Source organism: Amphiura filiformis, chromosome 15 (genome assembly GCF_039555335.1).
Source record: "Amphiura filiformis chromosome 15, Afil_fr2py, whole genome shotgun sequence".
NCBI lineage: Eukaryota > Metazoa > Echinodermata > Ophiuroidea > Amphilepidida > Amphiuridae > Amphiura > Amphiura filiformis.
In genome coordinates, this window is record NC_092642.1 from 57,938,418 (window position 1) to 57,959,745 (window position 21,328).

General features: G+C 37.4%; 1 protein-coding gene across 1 annotated transcript in view; it reads left to right on the top strand.

Annotated features, from left to right (window-relative positions):
- Positions 1–21,328, top strand: part of LOC140171062 (serine/threonine-protein kinase 31-like) — a 79,243-nt gene that overhangs the window by 52,172 nt on the left and 5,743 nt on the right. The gene's annotated exons all lie outside the window — the stretch shown is intronic.

The window sequence follows — 21,328 nt, forward strand, 5'->3', positions numbered from 1 at the left end:
CGGGCCAAATAGCTAGAGGGGCATGAGGGTCTGAGGGGGGGGGCCCAAATAGGCAATTTTGCCAGGGGGAAATTGCCCCCCCCCTGCCCCCTGCACCCCTCCCGCATCACGCCACTGGGGTGTAAATATTTTAACATAATGTTATTTAGGCCTAAGTGTTGACAAAATATTTGGCAAAAATGTTTGTAAAACTAGTTTTACAATTGAAAACATTTAAAAAATATTGTTGGAGTGTGTTTTATACAAAACGTTTTAAAACGTTTTCATGACCTTTATATAACCCGACATTTTAATGTTATTAAAACGTTTTTACCTAAACCAAAACCCAAAATACAACTTATTTAAAATGTTTTTGTGTTTGCTGGGATAGCAGGTATTTTATGCTTTTTCGGTCAACAGAGACAACATTTGCCTAATATTACAAGTGTAGTGAAAAAAATGGGATTTTATGGTAAAAACAGTTGAACACTTTGGGGGAAATGTCCACTTCTCAAAATCAGCTTCATCCCCTCCTAAATAAATCATGGCTACACCCCTGAGTATGCCGCTAATCTCTCACAATATTCTTTGTGTTTTATTGCATTATTTATTTGTATTTATCATAAAGTTATCTGCATCATTCTTGCATTGTGTGTAATTGTTGCATGTTTTGTGATTGGTCTTGGATATGGCCTTTAAATTTTTGTTGATTTCTAAATGTTTACTCAATCAATCTATCTAAAACTCTAAACATACAAGACAGGAAAGTATGAAGGCCTTTTGTATAAAGTTCTCTGAATGCGAATATACATCATTCATTTGGTTGATCATAAATAAATTAACCTCTGCATGCACTAGGAGTAGGATCCACAACATCCTCCATCCTTTAAAGCTCTTTAAAGATTTCGGTACAAAAACTCATACTCTGCAACTTGAGGTTAAATTTTGCACTATGATTATGTAATTGAGGTTAGTGGACTATGCCATTGGGATGAGACTCTTGTGGTCCATAGTGATGTAGACACATCAAGATTTTCTCAGCAAATTACATGAAATTACCTTCAAATGTCAACTCTCATCATTCATGAATCATGATTGTAAAACTAGTCACGGCTGGTTTTTATACTTGAAACAAAGGATATGATTTGAACTTGAGCAAACATCCAAATTCAAAGGTTCCAGTTTGCTACTGCCTTCTTGATTTGGACACAATGTTCTTGGACAAGATAATAATCCGGGGTGGTCTCCTTGGTTGAAAGTATCATACGGGGTGTGCCACGGTTTTGGGGTATAATACCTTTTCAACGATTTTGGTATATCGATGGCCTGGAGGTCACTCCCATTGTGGCCTGTACACCATCCGCGATAATCAACTTTTGAAAAGCACTCTAAACAAGGATTTAACCCTTGGCTAAAACATACTCTAAACAGGTAACACGCTTCTGTTGATACAGGAATTTTATTCCTTGTATTTTAAATTCCATACCCTAAATTTCATTTCCGCGTATCAACAATTGCAATTTTGCTACCCTTTTTCCCTATTTCTCATGTTTTTGACACCCTAAACACGATAAGCGCGTATCGTGCCAACTCGGGAAAACTACCCTTTTTACTCGTTTTAATTATTATCGCGGATGGTTTACAGGCCACAATGTGAGTGGACCCATCGATGGGTGGGTTTTCAATGGAGCCTACTTGAGCGCATTAAAGTCAAATCTTTTCTAGTCCATACAGGACCAACGCAATAATTAGCAGTATAATCAACGCCGTGGACTATCGTATTAAATGGAGGACTAATCTTTTCCCTCTCCTTCAATGCAGTGTACTAGTGTAGCATGCAAACTGCAAATGTGAGCGAGTGATTGAGTGCGCGAAAATCTGCTATTTTAACAGTTATCTAACAAAAAATCTTTGCCCCCCCTTGTGCATGCCATATTTTTGGGATCTCAATTTTCAAACCTTAAATGGTCCGATACATGTTATGGCGCAGCGAGCAGGAAAATTTGCATATTTAAGCGTTTCCGTACTGTTTTCCTAAGCCTTTTTAGAGCGTTTTATTTAAAAGGCGCCCCATGAATGTGTGCCAAAAATCGCTCCCCCTCTCGGCTCGCCAAAATTGCTTGCCCCCCCTTTCAGCTCGCCAAAAATTTCTTGCCCCCCCAATTTTACCCTCCCCCCAGGGCTCGTAATTATTGCACAGCCCCTTAATCCGATTAATTACTTCACTTCTGCGGCGAATAATTGAATACCTGAGTGGAAGAAGGGCCCAACTCCATCAAAACTGTTTTTGAGATAGGCCTATTAAGAAAAAAAATATTTGGAAAAGTTTTATAGACAGAATGTTTTCATCTTCAGGGGACCTTTAATACATGAACATACAATATTACATACATTCGAAATTTATTATGATGTTTCCATGCAGGGCTCGAAATAAGGGGAGCCCAAGGGCCCTCGGCCCCGAAAATCAGTGAGGGCCCACAAAAGACACATCCGGCGGGCCCAAATGGCCCGCAAAATTTGTGACAATTTGCTCACTTTTTTGTGGGGTTCATAGGTTAAAACCAATGGCCCAAATTCGGGCCCATAAAAATTTGTGAGGGCCCTCAAACATTTAAGATCAAGGGCCCAAATGGCCCTCAGAAATTCTGGCTTATTTCGAGGCCTGTTTCCATGGCAACGGTACAGGTCTTAATACTAGCTGGAGTTGGGCACTTCTTCCACTAATAATACTGCAAGTGCTAGTTCCGTAAGCAGACGTGTTATAAATAGCTACAGAAATTAGGTAATTATCCATTAATTGCACAAGTAGAAGCATGTAAATATGTTAGCAAGAAAGTTTATTGTAGTGAAAAGCAGATTTCATGGATGTACAAAATTCCTCTTTAATCCAATATTAGTGGAAGAAGAGCCCAAATCCATCGAGTTGGGCCCTTTTTCCACTAATATTGATTAAAGAGGAATTTTGTACATCCATGAAAACCATGATTAAGTGTACGTGGAAGACTATTTAGAGAGTGAATTTTGGCTCATCTTTCACACACAAGGAAGAACAGTCTGCTGGCAATAAAATGCTGGGTCTAACTTATTTTTGTAAAAAATTGGAGTTGGGCCCTTCTTCCACTCAGGTATTCAATTATAACCAGCAGAACCTGGAAATATTCTCTTCCATGGCAGAACTAAATCGATATTTCTATTGTGGCTTGCAAAATCATCCATCCGTGGGTACATTCGCGTGTTGATTAGGCTGCGTTCACATAGAAGTATACGGTATTCGGTATTCGCTACACGAAATACGCTCATTCGTTCAGGCTGAGTTCATATAGGAGTATACTATGTGAACTCAGCCTGATCGAATGATAATATTTCAGATAGCTTAATATCGAATACCGTAAAACGAGGTGAATCGGGACAGTTTGGGCATGGCTTTAATTGTATTTTTTCTTTGTAGCTTCAATTGCCACAGTCATTGGTGCATTTTATGTCCACACATGAGATCTACATACTGGTAATGTTAGATTGAGTGGATTTCAAGTGCTTTACCTCTTTTTTTAAAAAAAGTGATTGTCCCGATTCACCCCGAGTTTGGGGTGAATCGGGACAGCAGAGTAAATAGTATTTGATGAAGGTTTGAATTAGTTTTTGTACCCTTTATCCCCACAAATGAGGTGAATTGAGACATTAAACAAGTATTTAAATACTTCTCTAATAATTTAGAACAATTTAACAACAATTGATGTCATGTTTACTGCCATAACTTAGATGTTCTTTGGTACCCTCAACTGGACTGTACTTGTTACGGTAAAAAAGTAATAAAACTTTTGACCTTCACATTTCATGTTAAAACTGAAGTTTTCATTGTTCTTTTCTTATCACTACTTACATAAGGTAATACTACAGTGTTTCTTACCAAATAAATACTGCATTTCTCCCTAAACATTAAAAAAAAAATACCGATAATCATGTGTCATTTTTAAAGGAAAAAATAACGAGCGAGCTGTGACTTTCAGTCAAAAATGGACAACTCGCACATATTGCAGACAACTGTTAAATGTTCTTGCTACTTGCATGTGATTTTCCATCAATAACAATTATCATGTACATACAATGTACAGCCTAAAGCAAAACAACCTTTGGCCAAACACATTATGGGCAATTTAGCAATACCATACTGGTACCAACTTGCAACCAGTGCCATTAAAAACAACTCACGAATGATTTCTATCAGTCCAACAAATTGAACATTGGCAAACATTTTCCAACTCTAACAGCAATATTCAAAGCATAATTAACTCAATAATTACTGGAACTGCAGGATAAGACTAACAACATTATAGTTCAAATGGTTGTCCTCCAAAACTTTTTTGGGTTAAGGGTGGGTGGCTTTCAAATTTGAATTTCTAATTTTCTAATTCTAAGTCAAATTATAGAGCTACCCAATGACCTGTGCCCAATGAAGGTGCAAATAGGTCTGTTTTACCAATACATATCTTATACAAGTTATACCATTAAAGATACAAACAAATTAATAACAATATTTTAAAAACAAAGTATGTATTTATTTAAAACCTGAAAATCCTTTCAAAAAATTATTTCTGGAATTCTGAAAATTAGGTGTGGTAAAATTTTGTACCGGGACAGTAAAAACTCACTTCCTGTTTTTAAAATTAGTGGTGGGTGGTACCGGTAGAGGACAACTAACTATTACAGGCTTAAGGTGATGCCACATAGAGAATAATCCAAACTTAATACCATTAAAGCTACAGTACATTGTGTCCCAATTCACCCCTGTTCTCAAAAGTTCAAATCTGAAAAGTACAAAATCAACAAAATTAAAAATTTCTTTGGACTAACCAAATTTTCACTTTAACAGCACATGTATGACACTTTTTGTGAGGTCCCTGTGCATTTCCAGCTCATTTCCTCCAATGGTTCCACTGGGAGGGATAAAGTTCTGACCACATCATTTTTTTGGAGCAATTGGAGGAAATTTTCATTTTAGTGTCCTGGGCTCCATATTTCCTGTATCACATGTGCAAAGCCACCATTCTGATACTGACCGTCCATTTTTTTAACATGGGAAGAGAAACACACAAAACAATCAATTAGGTTTGAAATATTTGGTGTCAAAAAACTTTTTTGTGTTTTGTCCCGATTCACCCCGGTGTCCCGATTCACCCCGTTTTACGGTATGTCAGTTTACCCATTTTCTTCGTCTTATCAAATGCTTGTAACTTTACTTCTTGAGGTCACATTGCATTCAATGAGGTGTCATAATGTGCAGAATTAGATAGTGCATCAATTAAAAAAATGAATTTGCCCACATAAGAGTTTAGGTCTGTAAAATGTATACGGTAAAAAATAAAAAAAAAATCGAACATGCGCGATTCCCACTATACTATACTATACGCAGGTATACGGCCTTTTCGAATAGCTCTTATGTGACCCGGTACTATGAAATTACCTTGCTCGATTTAATCTATACGCGTGCACCTTCAAAACGTGCATCGTATACCCGAATAGTATACTTCTATGCGACCGTAGCCTTATGTGACCCGGTACTATGAAATTACCTTGCTCGATTTAATCTATACGCGTGCACCTGTAAAACGTGCACCGTATACCCGAATAGTATACTTCTATGTGAACGCAGCCTTATGACAAAATTGGTAGTAATTGAAAAATGGTGCTGATTTGGTGCAATCAAAACCGAAATTCTGACAAAACTAGGATATATAGCTCACGGTGATGTCCGTCACCGTCAGAAAGTTGGGAAAAATCCTTCATTAGCGAACTATATTACTTTAAAAAGCTAAAAGGTTGATCAAAAAAAAAATCTTACACTAAATGACTGAATTTCACGCCTAAATTTTTAACGCTAGAATTTAAAAAACAAAACAAATAGCATCAAGCATTTATGGTTTTTCACGACAGTTCCCGGCGTCAGTTCCTGAAAAAAATAAAATTATTGCTTTTTATTTGGCGAGAAAATTAATTTTACCATCGAGATGATTTTACATTGAAAAGGTGCAACTCAACATTTTGCTCATTTCAACACTTAATTCGATAGTTTGTATAGCCTCATTCAGTGACTGAGTAAGCCTTGTACACCTATTTATATTGAAATCGGTTTAGAGATCTGCATGTACATGTATTACAGTATTTACTAGACCAAAATTTACCAAGGATATTGGTATCAGAGAATGAGAGTCGTGTTCAGACGGTCGATAGAACTCTTGAGGATCGGCATGCTCGAGTATTGCGATTCCTAAATCAATCCCCGAGTTTGTGTGTCCATACGATATTGAAGCAACCCCCGGGTTGAAACCTGGAATCCCGAGTTTTGCAATCTATATAGTATTGCGTCAAATTGAACCATTTTCAATATAATTAAACCAAGCTCATAGCCTGGCTTAAGCTCAGCACTCAGAATCTATATCTGATATTATATTGTTGAAATTGTTCGGGGCAAACTCCCAGAGTTTGCCCGAACAATATTAACTCCGGGGCAAACTTAGGAATACTTGAGAGCGTTCACACGGCCGAAGTTTTTGCTCGTCGAAGTCCTCCGTGTGGGCATGCCTAATGACTTCAAAGCATTAATGTCCACTTGTCAAATTTAGTTAATATGATGGCTACCATATGTGACCGTACAGCACGAATGAGCCGTAAATGTCCTCAATTGTATTCTGAGTTACAGTGTAAAATGGGCATGAAGGTCGTATTCATAGGTATTTCAATTTGGTGCTATGTGTACCTCATTTAATGAGATACACGTAGCACCAAATTGAAATACCTATGAATATGACCTTCATGCCCATTTTACACTGTAACTCAGAATACAATTGAGGACATTTACGGCTCATTCGTGCTGTACGGTCACATATTGTTTAGTTTCTTTGTGCCACTGAGCAAGTGTGTGAATGCATGTATTATGATGGTGTCATGTCCAAGTACATTACTAGTAAACTTGATAAATGTATTGCATAATTAAATATTTTCACAAAATAAACTAAATAGGCCTATTTAAAAGTAAAGCAAGTAAACATGAAGTACCTTTAAAAAAGTTTAGGCCTACGACTTGCTTTACCTAAAAATGTGGAGAGTGAAATTACCCCGGGGAAATTACTTCACTTGTCTAATGAACTTCACATATTTTAACATCTTCATAAAATGTGTGTAGGCCCTATATGGGATATGACAAAAAATTCGAGGGAAATTTGTTTCCATTGTTTGTCAGTCAGTGTAACTAAGTTTATCCATCTTGATTTTGATCAAAACATTTCCACTAAACCGTCATATTACTATGTTAGTTAGTGTTCATAGGAAAGGGTTGAAAATTATTTTGATTATACTTTTGGACTAACATGGGATACTTTTGAATTGATTTTGATCATCCGGTGGATCATCTCTATGGCAAATAGTAAGTAGGTCTAAGTCTCGATAATGCCTATACATACGCTCGAATTCAAAATAACACAAAAAAAAATGATGTTTCGTTGCTCAAACCCAAACCAAAAACTCGTCATCAAACATTAGAACTTAAACATTACTGAAAATAGAATGACAAAATAACGTAGATATGTTACATCAAATATTATAGGTCTAATACTCGGAGTCTGCATACGACTATAACTTAAGAGCAGTGAAAAAATGATGTGTACCATGACCATCATAGGAATTTTAGGTGTTAACAAAAATCAATCATAAATAATATAGATAATCACACCATTATTAGCATTTAAGAAACCCTTTCATGTGGATGTCTCATCATCACATGTGTAAGAATATGTGTGGTGATTCTATTGATATTTAAAATGTTTAATATCGGTAGGCCGTACATCACCGGCTTGCTTACCGAATGATTTGATTAAACACCAATCACCATTCACAACCATGCTCAATAGAGGGAGCTATGATAATTATAAATGTATGTTGATAGCTCCACCCACTAAATTGACGCCCTTGAATATTAGGAATTCATGGCATGAAAGTAGAGAGAATTTGACATTGACCGCGATTCATGCCCATGAAATACCCATGAACATGCCCTGAATATATCAAGGCTCTGACAAAAAGCACGATACAAATAAGAATGGCAATGCATAAATTTTCATGGTTGGGGATGAGAAATCAGCCAAATATTCCCAAATTCGCGAAAATTCATGCACGTTGCTAGGGAAAATAGGGCATGTTCATGGCATGTTCTTGGCATGTTCTTGGCATGTTCATGGGCATGACTCATGCCTAAATTTTTGCCTGGGTAATGTGTTGGACTTACCTATGGATCATGTAGTCTACCCTATGTATGTATGTAATATGTAATTTGATGGGTGTTTGTGTGTGGTATGATTCACACCTCAAATGGTTGGTAATGGTGACAAGGAAAATATTAATCATAAGTGTCTTGGACTTTCCTTTAGATCTTTTGTGTAATATTATTTGTTGTGAGGCAAGGTTGGATGAGCTCATCTCTAGTGGAGGAACTTGTATACGGCCTTACTGTATATGAGAGATCATCCTTATCTTGCTCTTAACCAAGCGTAATAACAAATTTATCATACCCAAACATACAAAATAAAACACGAACACTCGCACAAATATAGAGAAAGACATTGAATATAATTCGCAAAACTATTACAAAACAAGCATTCCCGGGGGACATTAATTTATCTTTTTTTGTGAAATGAATATCGCGCTGTATTAAATGACATCCTGATATAAATTGAATTGTTTTGGCATCATATTATTCAATAGGGAATAGAAGTTAAGAAGTGCATTATTTTTGAAGATCCTGATGCACAAAATTCATGAAAAGTCCACACGGAAAGCTCATTTTTGTAAGCACTATATTCTATTCCATTAAAACCACTTTCCATTCAAATGTGTAAGAGAAAATCCTGTCCCTTTGTCAAAGTCAGTCCATGTTGGTTTAAAATTGAACATTCTTAGCAGGGAACAAATGCGATCAAGCAAAATCAGTCGGAACTCGTAAATATTGATTTTGAGATACAGCCAAACAAAGGTAATATTTCCTTTTGTTTCTTTCTGTTTTGGAAACTCTTTAATTGCTCATATCTTTGAAACTGGTTGTTCAATTTCAATGGGGATTTCTGCAAAGTGCAGCTTTATAAATGCTTGTTACTATCGATAAGAACCTGAAAATTTAATATTTCCGAGTTGTGACTGATTTTGCTTGATTGCTTCACATATTTGGTTTGTAAATTTAATTTATTGTGCCACATGGATATATAGCAAGACATTTGAGACAGTGAATAATAATGACTGTCTAAGTTTCTTGTAGTGTTTCACATTAGACCTGTGGCCGGTACACAGGGGGATCACTTGTGACTGGAATCCCATCAGTCATGACTTGGTGGATTTCAACCCACCCAGGCAGGCTCCCTCCTTTATCTAAATAGTGTAATTATATATGACTGTCCAATGCAATTGACTGTAAAGTTGTCATTCTGACATATGAAATACTATTTGACTGGCCAAGTCTTGTCAACATGAGGTTTGCTATGAATTGCATATGCTATATTGCTTGTTATCAATGTAGTAAAGCATAGGTAGATGGGTGGGAAGTCATCTGTTTTCTATTGTTTATTCTATTACCCCCACGACCCATTATTCAAAATCGCGCACTGTGTGTTGAAACGCGTCACGTGAAAGACCATCATTAGCAATAAAGTGGCCAGGGCAACAAACTTTATGTTCTTTTCGAATCATAGCTCACAACAAAGCGCGATGCAGTATATTAGCGTCAGATTACGCATTCTATAAAGCATTACGCTTGGTTACGCGTTCTGCAATACTCGCTATCACTTACGCTTTGGCTACGCGTAGGCCCTCCACCTTGAGGTAAACAACTTGAAATATTTGTGCAAAAACTGTGATATTTTCTCTTTAAATCGCACTATTTTGGGTAATTATAGAATAGATTCTCGCAGGAAAAACGTTTAAATAATGGCTTCGGCTGCGCCTCACCCATTATTTACGTTTTTACTGCCTCGGACACATTATTTGCGTGTAAAGGATAATACATTACCCTTTATTTCTTAAATGAAGGGTCAATGGACTGTGTCTTTAAACTTATTCTGCTGTCAGTCTGACCCATTTGTATAGTCACACAATACCGTAGAATTCCATCTAGATATGCATACCTCGAAATGAGATTTTTTTTGTATGAATGAGGCGAACGGAAGATACCCCCACAAAAACATTACTTTGAGTTTGAGCAACTATATTACTGATACAGGTGGCTGTACAAACATGTATTATTGTAAGACCAATCTATTGTAATGTTTGTGGAGGGTGTCTGCCTTTCCTTTCTTTTGTAAAAAAAGCCCTCATTTAGAGTGAAGATGTCTGTATATGGATAAATTCGTTACAAGCTATTTCAGATTCCATTTGCCCAATGCACTTAAATGTTTTCCAAAAGATGTTTCTGTCTGAGAATGGCAAAAAGTTGAATCTTGGAAATTACTCAGTTTTCTATGAGTTCAATCTAACAGTGTCAAGCCTCAGAATGAATAAAAGTGCACAGATTCAACTTCTTGCACAGGGGATTGCTTTGAAAGAGAAAATAGCGCAATAGTTTTTCAATCACAACATTAGTCATACATATGGTCAGCTTAAGTAAGGTTTCAGATTTACAATATAACAAGTTGTGCTTGTAAAGAATTAATATAATCCCTGTATATGTTTATTTCATTGCGGACTTGGCAAATTGCCCTTATTTGGATGTAACAATGTCGGCCTATATGCAACAGGGTTCAGGTTTCAATGGACTTATAGGAAGAGATAAATCTGTTTGCGGTCAATTTGCTTGTTTATTAAGGTTACTGTGTATTTCTCGCCCTGTAATTAATAAGTGCTTGTCAGTGGTGAGCAGAAGATTTGTGCAAACAAGTCAGTCAAATTCAGAAACCACAATTCATAACTTCATGAATGTATGCAATCATACTAATTTGTCAAAACACAAACGATGCACAGCTACATGTACTTATAAACACACATTAATGACCTCCTTGTGTGACATGGTATGAAAATACGCACAATAGGCCCTAATAACTTGTGCGTAAGCGTATCCTTGGTAATTTGAGGTTAATAACTTTGAATCCATTATTTTTCAGGTATTTTGAAAAATCAAAACTGTGTGGTTGTTCCTCAGGTTATTCTTGAGGGCTGCACCTGTCAGAATATTCCAAAAGCTACACAGTACACTCCAAACAAAATGATGCACAGTCATTAACCTCTAGAAATTAACATATACTGCTGCTAGCAGGCTTTGCTATGAAGGGCTAGCATTTTTTTACAAAAGGAACTACTTGTACTGTGTTATGAAAATGCATGAACTATTTATGATCAGTTGTGAGAACAAGTACGGAATATTCCTGCATGCATAATATGCATTGTATATATTGCCTTTAACTAGCTTGTCTTTTAGGAGAGGTTGACCAGTTGCTGTATAAGCTCACACCTGGCCCTCAGCATTTCAAGAAGCTCATTTATCTTCAATATTTTTGCTGTTATGAGAGCACTGTTATTCGAGTTCTGTTTAATCAGCATCTCCAGCTAGTCCAGTTAAAATACACACCCTATGGAAGACATTTAATCTCCCACACGGGGGGTGTAGATTTCAAATGGATTCACCCATTCTGGTAACCCCAGTTGAAATTTACACTCCCTGTGTGAAAGATTTAAGTGATGTCTTCTACAGGCGGTATGTGAATTTCAATTGCAACAACCCATTTGTATGATCATCTGTAACTCTGCGTGTCAGGATGGTTTGGATGGGGGTACCTTGTGTGTTACCTGGCCTACCATATTCCAGGGGAAGCACCCAGGGTGTGGGATTTTGTGGGATTTGCTTTGGATAGGGTTATTGAGGCTCAAATATATAGTAAGTTAGTCACCTGGGTAAGTAAATACTGATTCATAACTTGCCTCAAAGTATTTCAGACTTGAAGCCTTGATATACAGACTGGGAGATTATTACCAACTTTTGTACAAGTTTTCTATCTTTCCCCAGACTGGCTGGTGCACATAAACGTTGATAAAAAACATGTACATTCCATTCGGAACAGCGACCTTCAAATCTCTGGACCAAAGCTTTGAACACTAAGCCAGAATTTGTATCTACTGTATAAGTCTTAGGTTTCATTGTTCATCACATTTTATGGACGTCCATACCGGATTGCATCAGAATGGTATTTAACCCTAACACTGAACCCTGCTTTTTGATATCGGAAGTTAAAGAAGATACGAAAAAGGAGAGATGATGAAGAAAGAAGTCACTTAGCACCCGGGATTCGAACCTTTGACCCCCCCCCCCCCTGCCAACCACACAATCACAGACCGGTAGCTACACGGATTATCGCTGCCCGGGCAGCAATTCCGTGAGCATATAACACTTAAGGTGATTGCATCATCGGAGTCCATGGGATTCATGCATGCGGTATTTTGTGGTGTTTTGGGTTGTTAGGGTTAAAAAGATTGAATTATGTGTCACATTAGAAAAAGACATTACGTAGTTCTGTGGGTGATCAGGACACAAGTTTGATCTTTTCTCAGGTCATGATCATGAGCCCCATATTGAATTGTATGGGTAATGTGTCCCATATTATGTATCATCCAAGGCTGCCACAACATTAACAGGTGAATGAAGGCCATTGGGTCAACTGCTTGCTATTGCACTTGAAGATACAGGTGACTTGTCACTGATTGGTGACTACAGTTGGCATCATAATACCTCTGTAAGTCACTCTCAAAGGTTACGCATTCACTGACGTTCAGTAGGTCTCCCAGGTATCAGGTTGTCTTTGATAATATTGTGCCAAATAATGTTTGGATATTTGACATCTTCTGAAAGTCACTGTAGGCAGAATTGGTAGATGAATTATTTGAAAAACCAGTTTTTATGTCAGTTTTTTATGTCAGGCTTTACATGTTTGTCTCCTTCCCGCTTATCAAAGCAATGTTGAGGTGAGCATAAATAATCAAAGATGTTTGATTTTCGACTTCAATCATCATTCGCCATAGAAGTGATGATGTAACAGGATTATTTACTATAGAAATAGGTGAATACAATTTTTGAACAGGTTGGACTCATCAACTGTGTATGTCTGTAATCATAGATTGAATACAATACCACTCTTTTCAAAATACTAATCTTACAGGTGGGAGTGATCAGCATGATATGAATATTCTATAGAATTACGATCCAGGTCTTTATCCCTTTTTGTTTGACATCTATGGTTCAATACAGATGTACCGTGTGAACATACTAGTGCAGTGCGATATATTCAAAAATTGTATTCCCTATTGCTATGGTAGCAGGGGTGGAATTTCATAAAGTGCCACAGGAGTCCAAGTGGATTCTCGCAAGAGAGTTTTGCGAGAGTCCATGGATTCCCGTAAATGGATTCTCGTTGTACAATCTTATGGAGTCCAAAAGGTATTATATGTAGGCCTACGTAAAATGCATTCAAACAAAAAACTAACAAATAAACTAACAAAGTTAAGTTTTTAATATATGTGTCATCATACTCTCATTTCCATATGTCATTGCATCTTTGGTGACTTTTCCTTTTAATTTTGAAGGCTTTGAGTTTTAAGGCGTGTTGAACTTAAACGTAAGTTCACTGAGCTGATCATTTCCAGCGAGAGTCCACATGGACTCTCGCAATAGGACTTTTACGGGAGTCTCTGCGAGAGTCGACTCTCGGACTCCCGCGAAATTCCACCCCTGTGGTAGTTTATCTTTTTACATCCTCACTTCTATGGCGAATTGGTTTTTCAGAGCAGGAATGTGTGAATTATGGCAATAATACATGACTATTTGCCAAAAGCTGACAATTTTGAGATACTGGACAACCAAAGAGATTTGGTAGGTATGTTACTCAGATATATCGTTGCTAAAAATCACCAGACACTCCAGTTGAATGTAACACAGATTTGTCACTTGCTCTGCAGGAATCTGTAATAGTGGAAATTCTGTGCTTTAGTTTATAGCGATTCAATCATGTTTCACCGTTGGTCAGTCCGCATCGTCGGCGCGGTTTACTTTACGGCTGCCTGAGCAAAGTAAACCCCGCGAGATCTACCGGATGTGAAACTAGCTAAAGATCATCTAATTCACATAAATTATTTCACGAGGAATGTCAGTTAGTCATTGCCACTCAACCTTGCAAGAAGATTGGTGATTCTGTGTTGATATCAGCGATAAAACTGCAGAATAAAATGGCAATGTTTAGCCGCTACCTCCAACTGGATTCAACATGTAAACACGCAAGTTGCAGGCATGACAAATTTTATGCACCCACGCATAACACATGCGGGGAGAACAGCGTGCCCCGGTGCCACCATTAGGGGCGCCAAATTGACCAATTTATCATCGATTCTCGCGCCTCCAAGCGATGAAAGTCAAAATTTTTGCACGCATTTCAGTACAAAATCAATTAAAAGAACATTTTAAGACAGTATTCAATTTCTAGTAACCAAAATTAATTAGTGGTATGCCTTATTTGTCCAAAATTTCGCGCGCTTGTTTAAAAAAATGGGGGTGGGGGTGGGTCAAAGATATTCTCGGGTGGGGGGGGGAGGGTAGGGGCACCAATTTTTATTCTTGCCCCGGGCGCTACCAACCCTAGTTACGCCACTGGCTTTAATGTTTGGCTCCTGTACAAAGGTAATGTATAAGAAGAGTTGTATGCTTGTTGTGCTCCTCTACACGGTGTGAAACTTTTAACTTGTACATCTTTATAGAAAACTTAGAAATTAACAAAAAACCAGCAAATATATTTGAAATTAATGAGCATGACAAATTTATTGTGGGATTTTTATCACTTATACAGACAGTGTCACAGGGGACTTGATTGACCATTATCTGTGAGTGGTAGATGTGCACATCTTCTAACCTTATCATGACCTAAGAACAGATCAAACTTTTCCCTTCACATTACTTACAAGCCAATCACTATCTGGTAAGGAAACATGAAATCCCCACTGCCCTACATGTATGTTGTAGTCTATTACTTGTCCATGATGTATGACTGTCCTAATAGTACATGATAAGCACAAAAGTCAAGGGACTTTAGACTCCCTGCCTAAAAAATGTGGATGCTGGCAAGACTATATAGTAAAATGTGTTGTAGCAAATATTTCACTTAAATTCAAAATCTGCACCTTCTACATATCCTCATAAAATGTTCTCAACTTTTTGAAAGGAGGGAGACCAAATCTGTCTTCATAATGAAACAAGCCTGTAATAATATGTTCATTGGTAATACTAGCTAAAAAGGACAAAAAAAAAAAAAAAAAAGATTGCTTGCTTGTCCTCCACCGACCGACCCTAATCTGGAAAATCTAGTTTTAGGCATTAGGTACTTTGCAAACTAGGCGGTTGTCTAGGGCGGTAAGCTTTGAGGGCAGTAAATGTTGAAAGCAACAAAGGCTGGCAGATGGGAGCCAGACTAGGACATTAAAGAAAATTTGCTGCCCCTTGCTGCGGCCCTGTGTAGAGTAGACTTGATTTGTATCTAGTCATTTCAAGCTACACTGGACGTGTGTCATGAGATGGCATTATTCACACCAAGGCCATAGAGTTAATTAATTACCTCTAGGACAGGTGTCACCCTTGTTATACATCTAGGCTACATGAGTTGTAATTAAATCAATTAATCTTTATATGCTCCCAGCCAAAGAAATACCCTGCAGCAATATATTACACAAAGATTTGCTCATACATGTATTAGTGATTTTGGCGCAACACGTTACAAAAACATGCAGTATGTAAACAAGCACACGTTTCCAGAGGACACTATTTTAGCCTCCATGAGTGACAAACATGACCGAGTCCATTCTCTTTGGACTAATCTCTTTAACCTTTTCAGAAATGTTTTCAGTTGACCTTGATACTACTAGAGCTGAACCGAAGTGACTTTTGTCCACCATCGATATTGATGTTCCTAATATGCGACTCCTCGCCACAACTGAGCCCGGATGTCGCCAATCATCATTTTTGAGATATTCAACCAAAATATTCTGCTTGAAATTAGCTTTAAAATGATGTATATCATGTCTATACTACTTGACATTTAAGTAGTGAAAAATCAATAAAACAGTCAATAAATCCTTTCTTTCCTATTGTTTATTGTTAAGTTCGATGGAGCATATCTCAATAGTGGCACTGGCGACATCCGGGCTCAGTTGTGGCGAGGAGTCACATATTGGCCGATATCCAATCCGATCCGATATGTAATATTATTTCTTTACTGATATCCAAACAGATGATAGACATAACCGGTACCGATCTGATAAATAGGTTCTGCCCTGCTTGATTCAGTCATGATCATGGCCTGAAAGAATTGACATTATGTGTGTACATTTATATATGTTATTACAGTTTTGATTTCATTTTCAAACACAAGATATCTAGCTATGAACAGTCTTTATAGCCAAAATAATTAATTCTCGATCATGAGAACCAACTTGGGTATGCACAGTTATTTGCGTCGAGCGTACTACGCAAATACCGGCGCTTACGGCGCAAACACAGCTTTTGAGAATTGACCAATCACACGGTCGTTGCTAGGCAAGGTCAAGGTTCGGTCATGCAGGTCACGCGATCGTGTTATTCTATGAAAAGTACGCTGACGCAGAAGGTACATCCTCTCATTATAGTTATTGCAATTAAACATTTTAAGACAACTTGTGAAAACAAGATTATAGATTTCATATTTTTGAACCCTAAAGTGGATGCTGAACTGCATCTGTATTTAGCTGCATTCAATGATAATTATACCTAACAAGAATACTTACCCCCTGATTACTACCTGCCGATCTAACATTGCCTATGATTGGTCAATTACATGATACCTTCACTTTAATCACCAATCAGAATGGAGCTTTGCAAATAATTCACCCCAATTTTTTTGTGGGTTGAAATTATTCTAACAATGTTGCTGATTGGTCCAATTGATAATGAAAACTTCTTTTTGGCCAATCGGCAGGTAGTTCTCATGGGGTTAACTAGAATTTTAACTAGCATTTTATCTTGATGTGTTTGTTACAGTTAAGTCCTCGCCATGTACATCTCCTCTGGGACGAATTGAGAACATGATTGCTAACAAGCTGAAGGAATTATCCCCAGAATCAAAATCATGTAGGCTAGATGTGTATCATTTGCACTGGTGATCAGTTGATATGTTAATTGTTTTTTTTCTCATGTTTGGGACATTTGGCACTAACAAATGACATGCAGAATAGGTGCTTTCACATAATTTGTTCAAGATTTTCACATCATCAATATTTTGCATTTGAATGAAAATTTGTTAGATTTTTATTGTAATAAGGCACTTTAGTTGACTATTGGGGGAAAATAAATAGATAATAAAGACTTCAAATTAAAAAATCTGATTTAAAGGGGCATGACCCGATTTAACTATATAAAGTTTTCTTTTTGATTAAATGACCTTTATACTACCACTTCCCATTTGTGATGTTTCACGCTGGTGTTTCAGTTCATTTTGATATGAGAGCTAAAAATGTAATTTTCTAGCCCCATAGGAACACTGTGTATTAATTAATTGGTCGACCAAAAAGACGCACCTTTTCATTCATAACATTCAAACTAAATATCTTTGAGCCCAGAAATTTCACAGGCTGATAGAGAAAATAATATCTTTCTTCTGATACCAAAATTTATACCATTTCATTTAAAATCTGGGGTTCTGGGGATGAGGCTATTAGCAATCGGGCTATACCCCTTTATATTATGAGAAAAAAAAATGCCCAACCCTGCCTGATAGTGTTCCCCTTCATCGCTGCAATGAATAAACCAGAAATGATATCAGATCTTAAGACATGCTCAACTATCTGTCACCAATTGCAAGCAAATTTGTACGAGCTTGGCAGTTGAATTCAGAAGCCATGCTCAACATTAATATACGCTATCAGACAGAGATATGATAGGCCAACCAATTGATTCAAACAGAAGGAATGGGCTATTTCAGTTAAAATCCATGTAGATTTCAAATGGAGTAACCCATTCAGGTTACACCATTTGAAATTCACACTCCCTGTGTGGGATATTAATGTCATGTCTTCCATAGGGGTGTATGGATTTTAACTGGAATAACGCAATAACATACAGCTGTTTAATAGGAAAAATGAGCTGTTATGTTGTAATAAAATGACCTAAGCCCGTTGATCAATTCTTGGCACAGTCCTTCAAATAACATTTTTTTGCAGAATATCTGTGCATGTCACTTTAAGTGCAAGTCAAATTGAGCTTTCTCAATTAAAATCCACACTCCCCCTTTGGAAGATTTTGGAAATGTCTTCCACAAGGGGAGTATGATTTTCAAATGGAATGAACACATTAGGCAGTTCCATTTGAATTTCATACACCCTCAGATAAAGATTCAACCTGAATCTTCCACTTTTGAGGGCGATTTTCAAATAAAATAGAGTTGGTTAATGTGCTAATTCCATTCGAAATTCATACTCCCTCTGTGGAAGAATTTCCCAAAATCTTCCACAGAGGGAGAGTGGACTTTAAATGGAATATTCCATTGCAGCCCATACACTTTATTTGTACTGTGTGGTTTTTGGAAGGCACCCTCATAAAAAAACACTCACTAATTCTGGATGTGGATAACTAATTGTATGTGATACCTTACACTGCCATTATGGTCATGGTGTGTATATGTCACTGGTGAGAGAAAGCAAAAGCACAATTCTAGCACATCACTATAAAATCACAATTTAAATGCATAACCACCAGACAGCACCCATGACAGCATCTTGGTTTTCAATCTGGCATTCAACTCATCTTTTTAAACTCTATTTTTTTAAAATTGTTTTTTAAACCATTAATATCATACCATTTATATTTGATTTTTATTTACAGGGCCAATCATTTATTTATTAACATTGTCCATTTCTAGTGGTATTGTGTTAAAATTCTCATAATTATTTTGATGGTGTTGTTACTGAAGAGTTTCTGATGTCAGTCTGAGCTACTCTGTAGGACTTCATTGACATACATGTAGTAAGCTTGGTGTAATGCTTCATGTTCTAAATTACATGTAGTCATGATGTATTTGTGATATCTTGCTCACTGTATGATTATGTATCAATCTAGTCCTAATATGTTGGTCATATAATCATGCTCACAGCAACCTATGTTGGTCATGGGGATAAAAGTAACACTACTTGCATATCACTGCACTATTCAACTGTGTAAATGAGAGGAAAAAGCAATCTGGTAGGGATAGGGATTAGGGTTAGATGTAGGGTAAGGATAAAGAGGAAGGGAGGGTATAGTAAAATTGCCAAAATTGGTTATGGGTATAATGAAATTTAAGATAGGAAAGTAAATAATTACACTTCACCTGTGTATATTAAAGAAGCTATCAGGGTTGTCACCAGGACCAAAAAGTACTGGTTAAAATATTGAAGGCGAGCGTGGCGAGCGAAGCTCGCCTCGCACTATCTTTTTAGTGAACGCTAGGGATTGGGGAATAGGCTTTGAGGGTACCACCCACTAAAAAAAAAAAATTTCTTGCTCTTTTTATGATCATCCACTTTCGAAATGTAAAAAAAAAAAAAAAAAAAAATTTTTGTGAGTGCCGGACGCCCGGACAGTGCCGGACGGCTCGACCCGGCGCCGTCCGGCGAGTGACAACCCTGGAAGCTATTGTAGTGCATTTCAACAACTACTTTCCAGCTCATCCTGATTTCAAAAGTGGATTTTCTATTTGTAACCCAAGCCGTAATCATTTCAAGATTGGCCAGAAGTTGACAAGAAGTATGAGGTGTTATGTGTCATATGCGTGTCATTAGAGTTTCGGGTTATGAGAACTGGTTAACATCAAACAAAATCTGTCCAAAGTAATGTGCAGCTTCCCTCTCTGCAGGGATGTAGGGCATGAATGGTCATGACATGTCCCATGGCCTGAAAATGACCGGTTAAATGGTGTGGATGAAGTATATTCTTGTGAATAGTTTGTCCTTCCTCATTCAAGGGCCCAATCTAGGTGAACAAGTTAGTAAAAGTAATGTTTGTGTTTAACATTCATTCAGAATCGTAATCTGATATTAAAGAAATGTGCTTGTTGAAAATAAAGTAGATGGTCAATGCATATTTTTGTGATTTGCTGACCACAAAAAAGGAAGTTTTTAATTTTATGCTGACACAAAGTACCGCAAAAACTTAAGTATGATGAAAATGCAGCTTGACATTTGAGGTTTATGGAATAATGGTGTTAAAAAATCACTTAACCAATCACCATGCAAAAAAAAAAAAAAAGCGCAGTGATTTATAGTGCGCTACGCACAGGCACAATGCCTAGACATTGATCCACAAGCCTCAGCACACTTAACAGGTTGTCGCTGACCACTATGGCCTAACATCATTCCATAAACCATTAAACAACAATTCAGGGGCTTCGCTGCTTCAAGAGCGAACACCATAGACATTCCACAAATAACCATCGCAACCAGGATCAGCTCCCCGAGTTTCGTACGGGTTACGAGACAAATTAGCAGTGAATTCCTTGTCCAAGGGAATTTCAAGCTAACTCAATTTTTCCACGAGAGCATACTAGGCACCACCAGGGTTCGAACTAGCAACCTCTCGCACCATAGTCGAACGCCTTATCGATTGAGCTAACTTGACTAATATATAATAACCACTTCTGAAAAACATTACTCATGTTGACCATGGTAAAGTTGATTGAAAATGTTATTTTTGTCAAGTTGAACTTGTCACCTCTCTCACATGCATCTGTGAAGTGAAAAATAATGTTGGAGGAAGGTAGTGAATGTTTACCTTGAGGTGTCGCAGTTATTGTTCATCCCCCCGGCCAGCCGGCCAGCGGGGCCAATATACGTTGTGGTTAATGGCGGTGTGAGTGATTGACGACATCGTAAAGTGTCAATACCATAACTAATTCAATTACAGAGTGAGTTGGTCATACTTTGACACCTTATGGTGTTGCTGCTTATATTGTAGAAAAGATCCACAGACCACAAAACAATTAAGGTACCAGTTACTTTTTACCCCTGTATATCCTAAACAAAGACAAATATGTCATAATTAGAACCAGCAGCAGAGCTGGCTCAGATTTAAGAAACCGTTCAAAAACCCAAGGAAGATGCAAATTTTAAAAGAAGTTGCAGTTTGCTCAATTGCATACCCTATTGATTGGTACACAAAGCATTCTTGAACAAGATAACTATAATCAAATTAAGTAATTCTTGGCCAAATTGGAACATGCGCGTTGCGTCCATGTAGTGTACTAAGCGTGTACGCAGTGTAAGGCACATGTATACTTTCTTC